Raw genomic sequence first — 14,817 nt, 5'->3', positions numbered from 1 at the left:
TTTAAATAAAGAAAATTTCAAAATTTGTTTCTAGAGGTAGTAAACACATTTCCCAAATACGAATTTTAAAATGAATTGTTTCGACGAATTCAATATTTATTATTTCAAATTTGGCGAATTTTGATTTTGTTTGCAAATTCAGTTTCCAACAAATAATAAAAATTACAATAAATATTTTATTTATTTAACTTTGTCTTCGTAATTTCTCTTGAACAAATTCTTTAAATTGAAAACCCTTTTCCAATGACTTAAAATTAAATGTAACTTGTATTCTGCATGCATTTGTAGTCTATAACTTATTGATTTCTATTTAGAAAAATTCAAAATATTCGAAATATATCTTTGATAGAAAAAAGTAACATAGAAAATGTGAATATTCTATGTAAATTCAATAAAGTACACGAATAAGAATGTTCTCCCCCATCAGTGTATCATTTTCGCAGAATTTTATGTTTGTTCACATCTTTTTTTCTACTTCTTGCATAAGTAGAAAACATATCCTTTTTGGTGAATAAATCTTATTACGTTAATTTTTTTTTCTGTTAAGAGGTCCTTTAGTACTTGTAAATATGTTTATACAATCAAATTTTTATTTACACATTCAAAATATGTTCTTTATATAAATCCATAGCACAAGTCTTGGAGTGTGCACTTGAAATATAGCAAATGCTACAAATGTAGACCATTAGGCATAATCAGCTTTTATTTTTTTTTTTCAAGTATCCTTTAAATCCGAAAAAAAGGCTGTCATTTTGATGTTCTTTCTGTCAAAATAAACTTGAAATCATTTAATGAGGTCTTTCGATTGGAAAATATAAAAAAACCATGAAATGTCCAATAATAAAAATTGTCAAATTCTCTGATCTCTTATTTTGATCCTTAATTTTTTTTTTGCTGACTATAAAAAATAATGTTTTTAAATGAGGTATTACAAGTAATTTTATGATTGGAAAATAAGTTGGGTCTCGTGTCTCTTAACAGGATTATTATTTCATATGTATTTGGTTCGTTTTTCATAATAACTGGTAAACATTAGAAGAAGCAAGATAGCAAGCAAGGTCCAAAGGAAAAACTCACTAACTAAATACGATTAAAATTGTAGCAGTTAGTGAATTTTTCCGATGTGTAATACTTTGATTATAACAGAACTACTTGGTTCATAAATTAGAAGATATTCGTATCCAAACCAATGCCCACTGATTTCAATAGTTTTCTTATGAACTATATGCATTGCGATTTGGATACGAATATCTTCTAAACGGTTAAAGCAATCAATTTGATGCCAAGGAATTTTTTGTAGAACGTTTAAGCCCCTACAAGAATACATCTTGCTAATTTGAAAATAATGAAGTTTTAGTGATTTGGAAAATTTTTAAAAATTGTTTTTATAATTTTTTTTTACTTTGACGAATATCCTTAGAATGGTTACATTTTTAAGAACAAAAAACGAATTGTTTTTGGACCTCAAATACACTACTGGAAAAAATTAAGGGATCAAAAAAAAATTCCAAATTTTTGGGCAAATTTCAACAGGCCGTAACTTCGAAAGAAATGGTCGTACAAGAAATCGATAAAGTAGGAAATTGTAGCTCCAAGTGTCTAGTTTTTGGATTAGAACTTTAAAAATTTTTAACCTCTGCGGTTTTTGAGTAATCGTAGAAAAACCAGCAACAAAAAAATTTTCAAAATTTTTTTAGTTTTTTTTTTTTGGTCTACGGGCGTGGAAAAATTTTTTTTAGCTAAACCACTATAAGGATCGGATACTTTGTTCATTTAGCTTTAATTTGGTTTTTTGAACACCTCGATACGTCCACTTCTCGCCGAGATATCGGTCTTCAAATGGAAAAGGATCCTTTTGTGTTTGATTATCGATATCTCAGCAACCAATGATCGCACAGAAAGTTAAAGGTGGGTTTCAAGAACTTGAATGAATTCTCCTTAACGGCAAGCCATTGCTTTTCCAAAAAAAAAATTTTTTTCTTATTTTCACATGAATTTGAAAATGCAACAAAAAAAGGGCTTTTGGTGGTTTTTTGGAAAATCGAGCGCTAGATCGAAAATATTGAGGAAACCACTAATGTTAAGTGTGCCTTTTACAGTTCAATATGTCCACAAAAACCCTACAAAAAATCAAATTAATCCAGCCAGCCGTTTTTTTGTTTCACTCGATCGAATTTTTGAAAAAATTAAAGGATCACGTTTTTTGCTCTGAAAAGCTCAATTTTCTTTTCTCATTTTGTAATGAGAAAAAAAAATTTGTTTTCCTAGCTTTTTCCACATTTTTGCTCCAGAAAAAGCTTAGATTTAAAACAAAACAAAATTCCAAAAAAAAAAAAAAATAATATTTTTTTTCTCTTAAACTTTTCAAGAGAAAAAAATTCAAAAAAATTTTATTTTTTTTTTTGGAATTTTGTTTTGTTTTAAATCTAAGCTTTTTTTGGAGCAAAAATGTGGAAAAAGCTAGGAAAAAAAATTTTGATTGTTCTCTTGACAATTTAAGAAACCATCGATTTTTAAAGTTATTTTAAAAATTCCCAAGTAAACAATCAAAATTTTATTGATACGAATTTGAACCCAAACTTTAGAACTTGGTACACATTTACATCTCAGTACTTTTTGTGCCAGCATAATTTCAACATAGGATAACTTGGCTCTTTTTTTAACAGTAATGTTTTTGTTGTGATTTCACTACTTTTTGCAAGGTATGACTGTAGAATATAAAATCTCTTTATTTGATGAAAATTCAGTGAAAATGGGTGGTTGCCACGCCCTCTGCCTGAAATTCTCAAACTTTAAATTTTATCCTTTGTGTAAACTACCAGCTCCACCATTCTACCAAATTTCAAGATTCTACGACATACAGAAGTGCTCTATAATATTTGATGAAAATTCAGCTGGAATGGGCGGTTGCCACGCCCCCTGGCTGAAATTCTCAAATTTTAAATTTTTTCCTTTGTGTAAACTACCAGCTCCACCATTCTATCAAATTTCAAGATTCTACGACATACAGAAGTGCTCTATAATATTTGATGAAAATTCAGCGGGAATAGGCGGTTGCCACGCCCCCTGGCTGAAATTCTCAAATTTTAAATTTGTTCCTTTGTGTAAACTACCAGCACTACCATTCTACCAAATTTCAAGATTCTACGACAGTCAGAAGTGCTCTATAATAATTTATGAAAATTCAGCGGAAATGGGCGGTTGCCACGCCCCCTGGCTGAAATTCTCAAATTTAAAATTTTTTCCTTTGTATAAACTACCAGCTCTACTATTCTACCAAATTTCAAGATTCTACGATAATCAGAAGTGCTCTATAATATTTGATGAAAATTCAGCGGGAATAGGCGGTTGCCACGCCCCCTGGCTGAAATTCTCAAATTTTAAATTTTTTCCTTTGTGTAAACTACCAGCACCACCATTCTACCAAATTTCAAGATTCTACGACAGTCAGAAGTGCTCTATAATAATTTATGAAAATTCAGCGGAAATGGGCGGATGCCACGCCCCCTGAATTGAAAATCTCAAATTTTCGATTTTTTCCTTTGTATACACCACAAGTCCCATCACCGTGTAAAATTTCAAGTTTCTACGATATCGGGAAGTTCTCCATAATTTTGATGATCTGTCAGTGAGTCAGTTACGGTTTTTGCGATTTTTGAAGCCCTATATCTCAGAAACTACTCATCGTAGGAGGCTGAAATTTTGTGAGGTGTTTGGTTTTGCTCAACAAATGTAGTGAGTTTGAAATTTCTAGCATCTTTGGTGTGGAAGTTAGAGGGGGGTCGAAAATGACCTGAGTTGTTTCCTGTAAATAAGGGTGTAAAGCCAAAGTTGCTAGAGAACTTGGCTGGGCACTACCGTGCCCCTTGATTAAGGTTGGGGAAGACAGAAAAGAAACTAAGAATTGCGTATTAGCGATGAGGAAAAAATATTGAGAAAAATAATGTCGACAGGCGGAGGAGTATAGTCAAATTTTTGAGTTTTTGATGGAAAAATAAAAATAACAAAAACTAGGTTTATATTGTATTTTCTTGTAGGAATATTCATTTTGAACAGAAATACTAAGAGTTAAGGATTGATTCATGTCAAATTCATGCTTTTACATACGAGAAGACTGTATCAAATCAAAGATAAAGCAAATACCTAATGGATTTGTACATCAAAAGAAAAATAAATCCCTTTATAGTCAATTCCATTTCTCTGACTATAATCTATTGGTATTAATCTGGGTTTGCATCGAGTTTTTTTTTTGCCATTTAGGTACATGGTTTTTTGTTTTAAATATTCATATTATAATATCATATAATGTTTTTCTTCTTGGGGTAAAGAGGACTGAATAATGAGCATAAGTAAAAAAAATTGTATTCACTTTCACATAGTACATTTTTTTTGAAGTAATATAGTTTTGCAGTGTTGGGGTATGAAAATTTACTTTTTGAACAGAAATGTCAATGAGACTAAAAAGTAGCGCCATCAAGAGCCAATAATTGTAAAATAGTTTTCTTATTGTATGAACCTACTAAGTGAATTTCTGTGAGTGAGAAGTATAACTTTACAACAGTAATATTTCAAAAACGGGGTCCAGTGAAATTTTTCTGTCTTCGGATTCGAGTTAAGCACTCCTCAAACCATCAGAAAAGTATATTTTGGTTCTTGTGAAAAAAGATTTAATTTTTTACCAGTACTATCATTGTAACCCAACAATATAATTGAATTCGTCACGCTATAATGGAAATATTTTTGTGTGCACAAGAAAACTTAATATTCCAAAATTTATTAAATTTAGAGTTATACTAAAGTTATTATTAGAGCTTTTTCGCTGAGATGAACATAAAAGAAGAAATAATGTAATATTCACGACTACCTCCGAAAATTTTTCATTTTTATCGTCAATAACTTACAATTACTTAAAATTACAAAAAACGTTTTTGTAGTTAATTTTATAAGATACCTATCAAATTCAAATCCTTTCCAAAAATTCTAAGATGAACCATTTTCAACTTACTTTACTGCACAAGTAATAGTTAAACAAATGTAAAAGTCGTGAAGAAAATCGCTAGAATAAGAAAGTTTAAAACAAATCCATCCCCGTTAAACATGAAATGCACGACTGGGGCCGCACGTACTTGCTCTTGTAGTTCAAAGTATCTATATCTTAAATTACTTTTGGAAATTAAAGATTTTCATTAAGTTTTGAACAAAAAAAAAAAAAAAAACAACAAACGTTAAAAAAAAAATTGCATTTTAATTTTTTTTTTCAAAAACTTTTTTAATTTTTTTTTTACATTTTACACTTCAAAATGGCAAGAAATATCTATCTGCAAATTTTTAATAAAATTGGCTAAGTGTTTGATGAAATATACGATAGTAACTAAAATATATCAATTTGGCCGAAAACGGCAACGCCCATATTTCCGTTCTCCGAAATTTTGGTGAAAAACTAAAAACGCAGTTTTGTTAGAATAACTAAGGCTATAACAAATACCAAATGTAATCGAAATCGATAGAGCCGTTTTCGAGAAAATTGCAATAACTCATTAACGATACACGGTAAGAGCCGACATTAACGATTAAAAAAAAAAGAAAATGTCATATTTCCCATCTCCGTATTTTTTAAGAAAAACTAAAAACGCAGTTATATTATATATACGTACAGCATTACTTGTGTCAAGCTTAATCAAAATCGTTAGAGCCGTTTTCGAGAAAATTGCAATACCTCGAAAAGTTTGTATGGGAGGTATACGTTCTAGGCGAGATATTAAAAAACAAAAAAAAAACAAACCTTGGAAATTACGAAAAAACTATCTGTACCAAATTTCATGAAAATCTGCCGAGCCGTTTAGGCTACAGCTACTTGTACAGATGGACGCACGGACGCACCGACGCACAGACCGACGGACGTCATGACGAAACCCAATTTTTTGGACTTCTCGATTATCGTAATGTTAGTTTTGATTAAAACCTCGAAGTTTTTTTTTGACACGAAACCAATACTTCCCCTATTGAGCAAGTAAAAATTCAAAAATAAAGAAATTAAAAAAAAAAAAAACTCAACAGTTCAACCTCCGTCATGCTGTGGTAATCATTTTCACCCGTCACCTAGGGTTTGATACGAAACTTTTTGACAAACTTCATTTCGATACAAACAAACAAAAATGGCAAAGCTTTATTTTAATAAAAGTGTGTCCATTTCAATTTGCATATTCTGTCTCAGCCTATTCCTCATATCTTACTTTTACTAACAACTGTCAATCAGAAAAAGAAAAATTGGTTAATAACCTCAAACATTGACATGTGTGATTTTCAGATCTTCTTGAATGACCTTCTATTTCTGACTGGGATCCAAAGTATTGTTCGTCATTTTTTGACATGTGGTTAGAGATGGCGTGAAGACACTTTAAGGATTTTCTGCCATATCGTTTTGTCATGTTTATTCAATTCAAATTTATGTTCCATATTAATCGAATTTAAATGCTTCACAATGAAAACATAGTTACATTAAAGCTAACACATGCATAAATAATGTTCCAAACGCCTCTGTAAATGATTCTAACTCAAATCACTTCTATTTTTGTAATAGATTTTGTAATAGATTACGTAACAAAAATCATTTCTTGACTATTCTCATGAAACCAATGCAATGCTATTGAGTTATCTAAAAAGACTCTTATACATATGGATAAGTAAAATATAATTTGCATGCTCCGATTGCACAAAGCATAACATTTTAAAGGAAAATCCCCTCGTTATTATTATAACAAGGAGAGTTTGTCATTTTAAAAGTGCATCCTTTTGCATATGATTTACTATACGATGTAAGAGAGTAACTGAAAAAATGTTTACGAATAAGATGCGTTACATCATGGGAGAATACAAATACAATTCTATTTGCATTGTTGTTCTGCAAAAAAAAGAAAAAAACTTTATCATAATGTTACTCCTTATGCTTTTCTAGTACAATAGCTTAAATGTTAAACCATATTGTATGTTATTCGTTTTCATTTTGCTTCTATATTGGAATGACATTTCTGGTGGATGTGCGTCGTCGGATTGAGTTGTGTGAGAATATGTTTTATGATGACATGAATTGAATTTTTTTTGCTTCTTTAAGGGATCATATTATTTTTCTTTAAGGAATACTTTAAGACACCTGCCATGGAATTTTTTTATGAATTTATGAATGAATACATATAATCCATAAATCTGTTTGATATTTATTTTTTTTCGAATTGACTTTAAAATGGAAAATATTTTATGGAAGTTATATAAATCTCTCAAGGGATTTTATTGTCAGATTGTTATGAGAAATGACTTATTTATGTATATTATTTTTTTGAATTAACGCAAAACGTGGTGGTGTTAACAGGTGACATGATATACCAATAAACGATATGAATTGTTTGAACAGAGATATGAGAAACAGAGATATGAGGGTCAAAATTTTCTTAAGATAAATAGATTAGAGTTTTGTCCATTTTTATACAAAAAAAGAAAATACTAAAAGTTTGTCTATTTGGCAGAATTTTCTTTTTCATGAGGAAAAAGTACAAGTTATAGGAAAAAGCTATATAGTGAGTTATAAAAATAATAGAGCACTATCAACGCATGCAACAAAATAGAATGTAACCCAAATTTTGATTGAATTTTTCGCTAAAAGTGTTAACACATGTGGTCTATATTGGTTTTCCATACGAAATATTTCTGTTCCAGAGCATCATATTTATGTTACAAAGAAGATTTTCTAATATTAACTTGTATACAGCTCTTTACTTAAACATTGTTGCCAGAGAAATTTGTTTTTTAACTTTATTTCAATCCCAATAAATTATTACACACACAAGCAAGGAATAAAATCTTAGCTAGATTGCGTTACCATGTGAAAGCAAACTTAAAGTAAAGGTAGTTTAATCAAATGTACCTCATTTAGTTCGACTTGTTGGATAATGATTATGATAAAATTATTGGTCAGAGGGAATAAGCTTTGACAAAATATTTTCAAAATATCTTCAAAGTAACTGTGAAAGAAGTGTGAGTGTTTATTGCGTTACCACTAAATTACCGCATTTGTGAGATAATTTTCGTTGTCAAAACTGCTAACAATTTTTGCAATTTGTTTTTCAATTTTTTTACTTTTCGCTTTTCATATTAATGATAAAATTAGATATTTACAATTGCGTTACTGCTTTACTGCGTTACTATATAGAATAAATTGGTAAAACATTTGTTTAGATCTATTTTAGTTATTAATATAAATAAATAGTTTTTATCTGTTTAATCTATTTTAAAATAAAAAAAAATCATGTGTGCAATTCACACGTGGTAAAAGTGAAGTGAAAAAAAGATTTCTTGCAAAAAAAAAAAGAAAAAATCTACCTATTTTTTATTCTATCTCCTTTAAATACATGTTTTTTATATGACAACCTATATTAATTTATATCATCTGAAAGCTTATTGTTTCAGCTCAAAATATTTATATCGTCCATGTCTAGTCTATACAACATCTACAAAAAGAGCTTATTTTTTTCAAACCAAATCACTTTTCATCACTTTTCAGCAAAAAAATCAATCTTATTTCTCTTTCAACACCATTAAGTATATTTTTTAAATGACAACCTATAGTAAATTTTATATCATCTGAAAGGTTATTTCACCTTTTATATGACGCATGAATCATTTTTCTACCATGCCTAGAAAAAAAAATAAGAATTTTTTAAAGTCAACTATGTCGAAATTTCAAGCTTTCATCGTCAACAGATCTCCACAGGTGTTTTGAGGTATTTTTCAAGTTTTTCAATTTAAGATTGTGTAACTTGTAGAACTCGTACAGTTGATTGTGATATATCAAATGAAAGGTTATGTTATCAGCATGCGTATTAAAGTTAAATCAAATTTGTATATGCACTAGATCAAAAGATATAACGTGTGTAGAAAAAGAACATCTTTTTACCGTTATCACCGAAATTTTGTACATTTATAGTTTATTTAACTACCTACCTACAGTACAAATTTCATTCATCTGTCTATTAAAGCAAAAAAGCTATAACAAGTAGAATGTTCGTGTCGCGTTTTCGTTTCATCTTGTTTCAAATCACTACGATACTAAAGAAGTTTTCACTTCAAAATGGTAACAATTCATAACCTAAACAAGTGATATAATGTATTTAATAAAAATGTTGGTTTTGAATAAAAATAATAAATGATTTTAAAATTTTAAAAGTTGAAAATTATAGAAAATAAATTAAAACTTCTATATGTAAACTAATATTTCATAAAATTGAGAACTTTGAGTGAACTCATAAAATTTTGTACCTTTAATAGTGCAACTGTTATCAAATCCTCCACTCCAACAGCAAGTAATCAAAAAATCCCCGAAGGGATAAAATTAAACTTTTCTTACATTTTTGAAAGATATTTATTTCTGTTTTAAAAATATTAAACAAACCTAGGAAGCAATCATTATTTCGTCTTTTTTTTGTAATACCTTGACCAAAGACATTTCCTAGAGTTTACCCAGAGACAGAAGCTGCTTTCATGCGATCTTTACATACGTCTTAATAACATAAAGTATACCTTACACATTAAACTGTGCTGTGTGAAAATATTTTGAATACTTACACTTTTTTATTTCTAAAATATTACAAGGGACATTTAAAAAGGTTCTAAGCTGATTTTTCATTGAAATACCTGTCTTATACTGAGAGTAATTGACGGTTGTATAAAATTAATTAGAGAAGTCTCCACACATTTTTTTTTCCAAAACATTTTTATACTCATTTCTTTGGAGGTACTTTAGTAACGATTTTCTGTGGAACGCATTTAGCCAAAATAACATTAGTAGATCTGGTAGTAAATGTACTAGATCATTTACACATGAGTAGTTAACGACCTTCATTTGAACGCGTCTTTTCTTAATCGAGGGCATAGAAACATATTTCTTTCCACATCAGTAGAACGCAAGTTTTTTTTTTTTGTGTTTAATTGTAACTACTTAATTGTACTAGATTATTTGGAGAGTTTTCTCTCAATCTGCATAATTTTTTGTGAGCTTTAATATTTAATTTTTATTTTTGTCGAATATTATTGTCCATTTATTTGAACATTTTCGCACATTTTAACTGTAGTCGAAAGTAATTGGAGAGTAGTTGTAGAGTTTTTTGTAGACTTATAAAAATTAGAAATATTTTAGCGCATTCCAACTGTATACTATTCCATAATTTTTCAGGTATCAAATTTTGTACAAAAACTGTTTGGAGACCTCTCCAAATAATCTATTACAATTTTAAAAATTTCTCTCTTCGAAATGCATACCACTTGTTATCGGCAATTATTTTTTCTCACAACTCTGTACATTTGTATGCATGTGTAATGAAACGATTGATGGAGATAGCATTGGAATGGAATATACAATTCAATAGCTTGGTAAAGTCATATTGAAAGTCCCCCAACTGGAATGTTTTTAGTCTTGTTGCCAAATACTTGATTTCTAAAAATAGAAGCCGGGAAAATATAGCGACTCTCAGAACGTGAGACAAGGGGACAAGTGGTTAAAAAGAGTGAGAGGTGTGAGTTAATGGGTTTGGCATGGAAAAACGCAATAGACTACATCAAGACAGACAGAGATAGACTGAGAGAGAAAAAGAAATAAATATACCTATATATTATTGAACTTAGGCTTAGATTTTAAGCTAAAACCGCATCTTAATAATGCATCTCAAGTTAATAAACGGGGGTTTTGCAGCAGCAGGCATACTAACATACGTCTCTCTTACATGATGTGTCACAGATGTTTTGTGGTAAGGTATGACTGTAACATGTAACTGGATTCGGAATTGAAATTGAAAAAAAAAAAAACGGACAGACAGACAGACATTGAGGCAGCAATACAAATACATATTTATCTACTGGCTACCTATACACTACAAACAATCTTGTTGTGACTTAAGCGGAAAATAAAAGTTCAAACTGAGTTCAAACTTGGCGGTAATTTTTGTTGTGTTAAGAGCCAAGCAGTGAAACTGGCTGTCACATAGTACATAGTTGGGTTGTTTATTACAAATTCATTCAAATGATTTTGATGCAGTTTAAATTAAAAAACTATGTGTGTAGAATTTTTAGTTGTCATAATATTTTGCACTGTCATTGTTGAATAAGGTTGGGTTTTTTTTTTTTTTTTATTGGAAGTTATGATAAAAGCTATAAAAAAATAGAAAAAGTTCATAGAAAATAGAGCGAAATTGATTAATTTGATTAAAGTTTCAAGTGAAATCCAATTTGATCTTTTTATAAAGATAGTGTTCATTATTCATTTTGTTGGCAGGTACTTATTTATAAGCTCGAAACACTAGACAGATTGGCATTTTAATGATATTTGTATACTTTTTGAATACAATCAAGTCAGAAATGTGATTAGATAACTACATTCAAAAGCGCGACTGCTCAGTCCTCAGCCTCAAATAATCGAACCCAATCGAATTTTTGCTGTGTTATTTTTTTTTTCTTATACAATAATTAACATGAAGTGATCAAGTGTACAGGGAAAACAGTAAAATTGTTCTAAGGATTTCACTGCTTTTATAACAAAACTCCTCTCTGTTCTTTGTAACTTCACTGCTCTTCTAAAAAAATGTTCTCGGTTCTTTAAAAATATCAAAGCTTTCATATCTTATGATTTAATTAACGATGAAAAAAGAAGAGATGTAAATAAAAGTTTAACATACAATTGTGCCAGACATTCAAGGAGTTATTACTTATTTTTTTTTCTTTTATTTTATATTGTATTCCATATTTTCAATCATATTTCAAGTCAGGAAGAAATATTTAGAGTAATTTGCGGTGTTAATTGCTATTTAAAGAGTGATTAAATAGCAGCTATTTAAGCTGCTCATGCTCACTGCTATCACTGCTCGATAAAAATCGCTCTTTAGAACACATCAATTTTCGTGGCATTTAATGGAAGACATTTTTGCCTCTTCTGCCTATAAGTCTCATCTACAAAATTTCGCTACCGTCTATCCACTATTTGAGACGTATAAATGGGATAATACATTTTGTGGAATCTTTTTTTATATTCCATCTCCACTACATTGTTTTTTTTTGCCACATATTTCACATGTGTCAAATAATCTTAATTTACTCGCAAAATCAAATCGCCTTTTCTTGCATAACAAAAAAGGTATATAGGCATTATTATTGTACTAAAGGACTATTATAGTCTTAAAACTATAATCATTTAGTCGATAAGATTATTTCTCTTTCGATTTAATATTCGGTTAAACCTTGTCAAAATTTCGACATAGTAGGTATTATTCCATCAAATGAAATTATTATGTAATTCTATTCTACTTAAATTCGAATGAGCAAAAAGGTACCACTACCTACATTATTTTCCAGTTTTGCAAATCCTGACAAAGCACATACAGGCCATTAGCTATGATCCTGATGAGGTGGCCAGAATATAATTTATACTTTCCCTGTGTATGACACAACATTATGAATTTTGCAATGATTAACATTTCCACACACTTGCTGATGTATAGGTTGGATGAACAAAACTCAGGTGAATGGACATGGGCTACTGATATTAATGCTAAATATTAGAGTGCAAATTCCTTGTGTTGAGGGAATCTATACTGTAAATAGAACTATAAAAGTGGATGCGTGGTATTAAATCATTGAAAATTTGAATTAGACGCGAAACAGCATTCTTAAGAGTAATGGAATTGAATCCAGTTTTTTTTGTTGATATTTTTGTTCAAAATGGCCGACCGAGGATTATAACATCCAGGAAAAAGTAGCAATTTTCATTAAAGCTAATATTCAAAATTTAAACATATATATTATATAAAACAAACTTTTGTTTAGCAAGATTCAATTTTGTCCCAAGCGTTACAATTATGAAAAAATTTGTCCCAAGCGTTACAATTATGAAAAAATTGAGCAAAATATTTGAAATTATTGAAAGGAGAATGGGCAAAAATTTGTATGGAAGGCGGACGTTGCGCGGCCAAAAATGATTTTGTCATTTATTGATGTAGCAAATCATATCTATCTTCACCCATATTATAAATTTTTGTATCACGACCTCTTCTTATCCTCAATGTTGGAAACGTACAAATGTTATCCCCGTACCAAAAAAAAAAACAACCCTTTAAGCAGTGCTGATTTTCGGCCCATAAGTATTTTGCCTTGCCTTTCGAAAGTCTTCGAAAAAGTTTTATCGCACCAGATCTCTAACTATGTAAGGAGTCAAAACTTATTATCTTCGGTGCAGTCAGGCTTTAGGGCAGAGCATAGTTGCTCTACGGCTATGGTTAAAGTACTTGACGATATCAGAATCCAGTTTGATCAAGGTATGTTAACGTTACTATGCTTGCTTGACTTTACTAAAGCATTTGACCGAGTCAATCGCAGTAATCTCTGTGAAAAACTCAATTTATATTTTGGTTTCACCGTAGTCAAAGAGTTAAGGTTTGTGACATTTCATCGGATTCAATTGAATTGGTTGCTGGCGTTCCTCAGGGTTCAATTTTAGGTCCTATTTTATTCTGCATGTTTATCAATGACCTTCCATTAACTTGTAAAAATGTTATGTTGCATTTTTATGCTGATGATGTCAAAATGTATCTATCTCGACCATTTAACTTGTTGGAGGACTTAACTTGCCGAATGAATGAAGATCTGGAAGAGATTTACAAATGGACTCTGTGTAAAGGCTTAACGCTTAACCCAGCAAAATCCCAAATCATTGCCATCTCTAAACCGAAATTCGATACAACCAATCTTCCACCTGTGTTCGTATCTCGATTCCAAATTGAGCTTAAAAATGTTGTTACAAGCCTTGGTTTTAAAATTAATCGTTCCATTTCAACTAACGATCATATTAATACCTCTATTGGCCGCATCTACGGTGGTCTTCGAAAATTGAATATGTTTTCATACCTAACACCTACTGAAACCAAACTGAAAATCAGCAAATCATTGCTTTTGCCCATCATAGAGTATGCTTCAGTGGTTTACGCTAAGCTTGATTCTCGTTCTTTTCATAAATTGCTAGTTGCTTTTAATAATATAATTTGGTATAATTTTAGTCTGCGTAGGTTTGACCATGTCTCTCAATACCATCAACTAGTCCTTGGCTGTACTTTTGAACAGTTTCTGGATACGAGATGTTGTATATTCTTACACAAAATAATTGGGTTGGGGTCGAAATTCTGTATGGGCCAAAATTCGGATTCCAAAATTCTGTATTCCAAAATTCTGTATTTTAAAATTCTGTAAATTCAAAATTCTGTATTTTAAAATTCTGTAAATTCATAATTCTGTATTCTAAAATTCTGGATTTCAAAATTCTCTATTCCAAAATTCTGTACTCCAAAATTCTGAAAATTGTTTTGATAATGAAAAAAGTGCGCACTTTTTTCATTATCAAAACAATTTTTCTGTTATCATTTACAGAATTTTGGATTACAGATTTTTTATATTTTCTATGCAGAACCTTGAAGCAGTTTGCTTTCGACAGCTTAAGTTAAGTGTTATGAGTTAATCGTGATATAAAATTAATTCAGAAAAATGGAAAATATTAAATCATTAAAACCTAATAAAGAAAAGGATAAATTGTGTGTCAATGGTTTTATGTTTAATAACGAAGAAAGTCAAATTAAAAAAAAAACAATGAAAATGAAAATATTTTTTTTTAATGAAAAATCTCGGAAAATTTTTCGGAAAATAGGGTACTTAACTCAAATTAGTCATCATCATATAATAAAACGGCAAACACTTATTTTGTGGTACAAAATACGCGGCCCACAAAAACCGAAG

General features: G+C 30.0%; 1 protein-coding gene across 2 annotated transcripts in view; it reads right to left on the bottom strand.

The window, feature by feature from the left end:
* The window catches only part of LOC129918246 (receptor-type guanylate cyclase Gyc76C-like), a 126,746-nt gene that overhangs the window by 38,661 nt on the left and 73,268 nt on the right, over positions 1 to 14,817 (bottom strand). The gene's annotated exons all lie outside the window — the stretch shown is intronic.

This window comes from Episyrphus balteatus, chromosome 4 (assembly GCF_945859705.1).
Source record: "Episyrphus balteatus chromosome 4, idEpiBalt1.1, whole genome shotgun sequence".
Classification (NCBI taxonomy): domain Eukaryota; kingdom Metazoa; phylum Arthropoda; class Insecta; order Diptera; family Syrphidae; genus Episyrphus; species Episyrphus balteatus.
The sequence above is the reverse complement of the archived record's forward strand: the minus strand, read 5'-3'. Positions and strand labels throughout refer to the sequence as shown.